We start from the raw sequence: 6682 nt of genomic DNA on the forward strand, positions 1-6682 counted from the left end.
GCTCCCTGATAGCTCACTAATCCATATTATTCTCTGATCAATGTGTATTCACTTTCCTTCTCCATCTTGGTTGTGAGTTCCTGGGTTCCTGAAGATAAGAGCTCTGAATGTTATTATTATTATGCAGTATTCCTCAGCACCAGAGAGGGTTGGGCATATGTGGTGATTAATTTTGGTCCTGTTTTACAGTGGAGAGCAAGTTTGAAAGGCCTGCCTTATAACTATACAATTATGTTGTTTGGTCCTGCTCTACGGGGGGCTTTCATACCCTTCATTAGATTGCATTAGGGTAGGGTGTCAATTCTGTACATTATTATTTCCCCAGAGCTTAGCACAATGCCTGTCATATGGTAGGCCTCAAAAATATTATTTAAATGAATTGTTTTGTACATGATAACACGACTGATAAGACACATCTTGTGAATCCTCTTCCTCTTGCAGAGGCAGTGTTCCTACATTCACTACTAGAAGCAGAGAGGACTGAGAATGTGATTTACAGACAGTAAATAAATATACCTTTAAGCAGGCAAACTTCTGGGACCGTTTGAATAATGTAATGACCTAACACTAGATTTGCCCTATAGCTCAATATTGTCAGTAAACTCTTGAGAAAACATATTAGTGTTTTTTACATGATTTATAGCCTCAAGATATTTAACTAGGCATTCCATTTAGATTTAGCTGGATAGCTCTTGCCTGCAAAATAAATAGAGATATTAGATATGTAAGAGAATATTTAGTAAAGTTTAGCAATTAAACAGTGTCTGCTCATCATGTTAGGCACTTCTTAATCTGTAACAAAACACTTTCTTATACTGACTCAATTAACATGTAATAACCATTTAAGGGCAAGCAATGTTAATACCTGAAGAAAAGTACCAACTGGGACACAGTTTTTATTTGTTTATTTTTTCTCACTAGCTGGTAAAATGACAGTCGACTTGGCATTCTGTCAGGTCTTATTGGAGGGATGAGCGGCAGTTTCCTTGCTAGGGAACACCAGAACTGAACTAGTACAGTAAGAGAGAATTCTGGTACGTGGAAAACATCGATCACTTGTGACAGAACATAGCCTCTTTGGGGAGGGTCTTCTCATCATGAGCAATACGAGGTAATTCAATCTTCTCTCCATTCCTGTTGCTCCCCCCACCAGCCCAAGCCAGTTGCCACTGGATGACTAAAATTTCCTTCTCTTTGTCTCCTTGCTTCCACTGTTGTCCTTTTACAGTCCTTCCTCCATATGGTATTCAGAGCAATCTTTCTAAAATATAAATCAGATCATGTCGATCCCTTGCTTAAAATCTTTTACTGACCAATCAAGTCACTAGAATAAAAACTTAAATTTCTTACTCTGGGATCTCTTCATTATGATCCCTCCCCGGTGTCTAATCTCACCTGCTTTTTCCAGCTATCCCCACAACATACACACAGACCACATGCTCCAAGTTTATTGCTCTCGTTTTGATTCCTGGTGTGCGACACATCCATTCCTGCTTCAGGGCCTTTGCACATGCCATTTCTTTTATCTGGAAAGGTCTTTTTGCTGATTTTGCATGGCTGCCTCTTTAAATTTCAGACCATGTGTTCCCCTCACCACACCTCCAGGCCATTTTCTCTCTATCACATGTATTTTTCTCCATGTCATTTACTCTCCAAAATAATGTTAATATGTATCTACTTTTTTAGCATCTATCTCTGCATCAAGATTGTAAGTTCTGTGAAAACAGTCTTGGTCTGTCTTGATTCACTACCATATCAGTAAAAGTGTATTGAGTGAATGAATGAATCATAAACTTAGTGGGCATATCAGTATACGGAATTGCACATCTGCCTCCACTCCTCATTTTTCCTTGGCCTATTTTCTGATTGTAGGAATCCAAGTCTCTATTACAGCAATCCTCTCTTACAGCAACCACAAATAGAGGATATAATTGACTGATTACCTGCTTGTACTAACATCTTGCTATACTGAAGGTGCTGCTACCGCCATCTTTCCAGATGTTGCAGTGCTCTTCCCATATGTGAGGGCTAGATCAAAAAGAGCAGATGCAGCATTACTTGGCAACTGCCACCTCCTTGTACATGGTGGCAGAGTGGGCAGTCTAAAAAAGAGGAAGGTCCAAGGGCTAGCGAGTACGTGTCTATGAAATAATGGCATATCTATGAGAGTAAGTTTGTTGCTGGGGGAGGACCCAAGCAGCTGCTCAAGAATCTCAAAGACCTTGTTAAAACGTGGGCAAACCCAGGCATTGATACATACCAAAACAGAATGAGTACAAAAAGAAGCAGAAGACCAATATGCTAACAATGAACTACAAAGGCATGAACTAAAAGCAAACCATGTAAGAGTGGTTTTTAATTGTGCAGAGTAGGGATTAAATGCTTTACATCACTGAGGTTTCTATAGTTAAAGATTTGAACGATATTTAACTGACTTGAAGCTGATTGATTTTGTTAGGCAGTGAGACACATGCGAATGAAGCTATTGTATTCAAAGGAGCTGAGTTCCAAAGGAAATTCACACAAGATAGCACCATGCTTACGAGCATAAACCGACATACTTTAATATTGCTAAATTATGATGAAATCATTGAGAATGTCATAGTAGGAATCCTAAGGAGAAGTATTAACAATTATGCATTTCTAGTTCATATGGAAATGGTAATTCCACTTATGTGAGTAAAGTGCAGGCATGGCGTTTATTATGATTAAGACCTTACAACTGTAGAAATGTAGAGTGGTATATTAATAATATTATAGACATGTTTAGCATAAAATGCAACCAGTGTAGCTAAATTAGTTGTACATTCCAGGCTGCATCTGGATTTCCTGTGAGCCTATTACCTTACAAAGCTAAACAGAATAAACCTTTCATGCTTCTTAGGGTGCTCAGACGTTAGTCAGTTTTTGTTTTTGCTGCAGCATTTGTCCCTGGAGAGCGCCAGAATCTTCTAAAGCCTTTTTTAGAAAGGCACTATGTTATTTTAAAGTAGTAGTTAAGATCATCTTACTTGGGTGATGATGGCTGTTTCATATGGCTAACAGCCATACTTGCCTCACAAATAACCTGAAAGAATGTTCATTTTTGCCAGCCCTTTTGGAAGAACGTTTATAAAATAGCTTGTATAAATTTCAGTAACACCTATTTGTTTCCTCCTCAACATTTCTTAGGAAAGCAAGCAGAGGAATTAATATTGGAGTAGATTTGGGGGAGTGACCATTAGGATGAGATCAATATATATAGACTATTGGATTTGTTAGAATGTATTAGATCTCAGTGAGAGATCACAGAGGAGAGAAAACCAGAAGGGGTCCATGAGGGAGTGAAAAGGGAAAAGACTCTGAGAGAACATAAAGTTGAAACAAAAGTTTATTATAATATACCCACAAATAGATTTATTATTGTGTAAATGATGAGCTTAACCACTTGAGTGGGCTTGGACACTCAGTCATTCTTCTGTTCTTATATTCATCAATTATAGAGTGCTCCCGCTAACATTCATCAATTATAGAGTGCTCCCGCTAAGCCAAGGGTTGGGTTAGAAAGTGGTACTGAAGTGCCATCTGGACATAAATGATAAATATTAAATAACTTACACAATAAACTTCATGATTTTGAAATTGTTCAGAAATTCAATCTGAATTATCCAATGATCTAAATTAGAGAATTTTTTAAATGTTGTCTTTTTAAAAAATATTTATTTATTTAGGTTGCACTGTGTCTTAGTTGTGGCATGCGGGAATCTTTCAGCTGGTGGCATCCGAATTCTTAGTTGCAGCATGCATGTGGGATATAGTTCCCTAACCAGGGATAGAACCCAGCCCCCTGCATTGGGAGTGCAGAGTCTTACCCCCTGGACCACCATGGAAGTCCCTAAAAATGTTGTCTTCTTTTTTGTGTTTTACTTCCAGCACACACAGTAAGTTAGTTTAGTTCAATAAAAGTTGCCAAGAAATGGACTTTATCTAATGAAATTATTAAAAAGAAAAAAAAACTTTAATTGCATTATGTGATCTTTTTCTATATAAATATGTACTTATGATTTTATCCTCTTGAGTCAGTTAGGCATTGGTCTATTACAATTCTGATTATAATCCTGATTAACTTTATACATCCTTTTCTCAGAGTGATTATGGAGACAAACTCCAGATCTGATTGATTTGCTACAGATTTTACATTCCTATTACTTTGGTGTGAATTATTTTGTACACCAGTATGTTAAACTTTATGCTTTGTCCTAGGACCAGACAAGTCCTACAGGTAACTTGAGATTACAGGTATAGACAGTAGTCAACAACCACGTCTAGGCATCCACTGCAAACAATATGCTACCACCCCACCATACTTTCTCCTTGCTCTGGAAAAACCTCCTTCTTTCTTCATTCAAAGTATAGTGCACTGATGCAAGAGAATTTTCATACCCTTGATATATCTGATCCTTCCCCTCAGTATCTAGTTCTCCTTGCAGGGTCATTTCATTCACTTGCCATCATCAATGGAAACAGATGTTCTAGTAGCCCCGGTCCTTTGGTCTTTCTTCCTCCTAACATGGGACAAACACCACCCACCCAAAGAAATGTTATATTTAAACCTTTGTCTAAGCCAACCCTTCATGTCTAAAAGCTCAGAAGAATCCTGCCAGGGATTGTGAAGCTTGTTGGCAGCAGTGGGTGGGGATGGGTGCTCTTTTCCTTGTACTCTTGGCATAGAGTTATGTAATCCTTCCATCTCCATTTGGCACTGGAAGCTCATTTTCCCATTGATACTGGGAACCACAGGATTATGTGTTTTGTTGTTTAACAAGCACTTAACCATTTTTTTTCCTTGGCAAAATGGGTCCCAAGTTTTAAACTGCTCTGTTACAAGTTAGTGGTAGAACATCATTGGTTTATTATCTGGGACTCTTTATTAGCCTCAATATAAAACAACTTGATTTATATAAGTTTAATGCGTAGTACAAACAAAATTAATTGAACTCCACCAATCTTGAATTTGTGACAATTTGAATTCCAATCCTTCAAGTTCTTTTCTTAAAAAACAAAAGGTCTTTCTTCCTTTCCTCACATAATCTGTAAGAGTGAATCTACCTTTTAAGTTGATAAAATGTAGCAGATAAACTCTTTGAATATCCTGGTGCGGGAAGGTAGGTGTCAGCACAGTAAGAGCCTCCTTAGGCTTGTACTCTGGTGGAGTTTGATAAGGATTCCTAAACATATGCCCTTTTTTCTAATGCCCTTGTCTAATCATTTGTGTAAATAAGAGGGGTGAGCATAATATGTGAGTGTGTATATTTGTGCATTTACTTGTATGGACATGGAATATTTAGGGAAAGATGTATAAGAACCTGGAAATATTTGCTGCCGCCAAATAGGAGAAATGGGTTGCCTAAAGACAGGAATAGGAAAGATAACTACAATTCACTCTACAGCATTCTGTATCACTTGATTTTTGCACCATGTGAATGCCTTAACTATTCCAATAAATAAAATTAAAGGAAACAAAAAGTTTGGGGTTGGTCCATTTCCATCTTTTATGCTCAGCATGGGTTCTGAGAGAGATGTCTAATAGTTTGGGGCTCTCACATGAGTGACTAACACCATAGGCCCCTGATGGCCCTTATCACTTGGATTGACTCATGGAGTAGAAGGAATGACAGATGATGGTAATCTGTCTTCCATTCACTGGAGTGCTGTATGCAGCCTTAGTGTCACCCTGTAAGTGACAAACTTTCTGATATACGAATCTTCCTCCTTGCATATGGACATTTTGAGAAGCAAGTGTCAGTAAAAATTCGGGAAGCAACAGCAACGTGCCATTGAAACAATAATCCTTAATAACATTCCTCATGTGTGGGACTGAGTAAGGGTTTCCTGGAGAGTGAAGTTGATTTAGGGATCAGGGATCAGCTGCTGAGGCTGGCACTTGGAAAAGACAAACCAAGCATTCACACTCCAGACCACTCAATACCAGCATTGTGTCCAATCCATCTTTCATAAGGGGGCTCCAAGAGGGGGAGGGGATAAAGGAAGGAGAGAAAATAAACCTTATTAATCCCGTGAAAGAGAGAGGAAAGAATGAACAAGATGTGGGTATGAAAAGACAGTTGGAGGAATATTTAGTTTTGCAATCAACTTTGGCTTTTAATCTTAGACTCCACTGTCAAGTTTCTTCTGTTTTGCATTCCTCATCCCATCTTTCAGCACTGGTCCCCCTCCACCCCTCAGGCTTTCCTGTCCTTCTCTGTTTCACTCCCTCCATCTTGGCAAACCTTCCAAGAGAAGGTTTGCCTTCTCTTGGCGTTCTCTTCTTTTCTCCCTTTTATTTCTTTCTCACTCTTTGCCTCTCCTTCCCTGGACTCTTTCTCCTGTTCTTTTTATAGCTTGGAAAGTCCCTCTCTTTTCCCCTTTTTTCTCTTGCACGGTACCTCCAAGCTCCATTCCCTCTTCTTAAGGAAATCAGCCAGGCCTCAGATGGGGCTGTTGTCCTGACAACCTCAAGGCGCATCAGGCTTTCACTGAGGCTGGCGGCAGCTGAAGGGGGCAGTTGTGGAAAGCGAGGGTCCACGCCGAGGGGAGGGGAGAGGGGATGACTCCGCGGGGCTGTTGGGCTCCGCGGCGGGCGGGGGAGGTGCCAAGCGGAGGGAGGGAGGGAGGGAGGGAGGGACTGGAGAGAGAAACAGGA

Source organism: Kogia breviceps, chromosome 5, assembly GCF_026419965.1.
Source record: "Kogia breviceps isolate mKogBre1 chromosome 5, mKogBre1 haplotype 1, whole genome shotgun sequence".
NCBI classification, from domain to species: Eukaryota; Metazoa; Chordata; class Mammalia; order Artiodactyla; family Physeteridae; genus Kogia; species Kogia breviceps.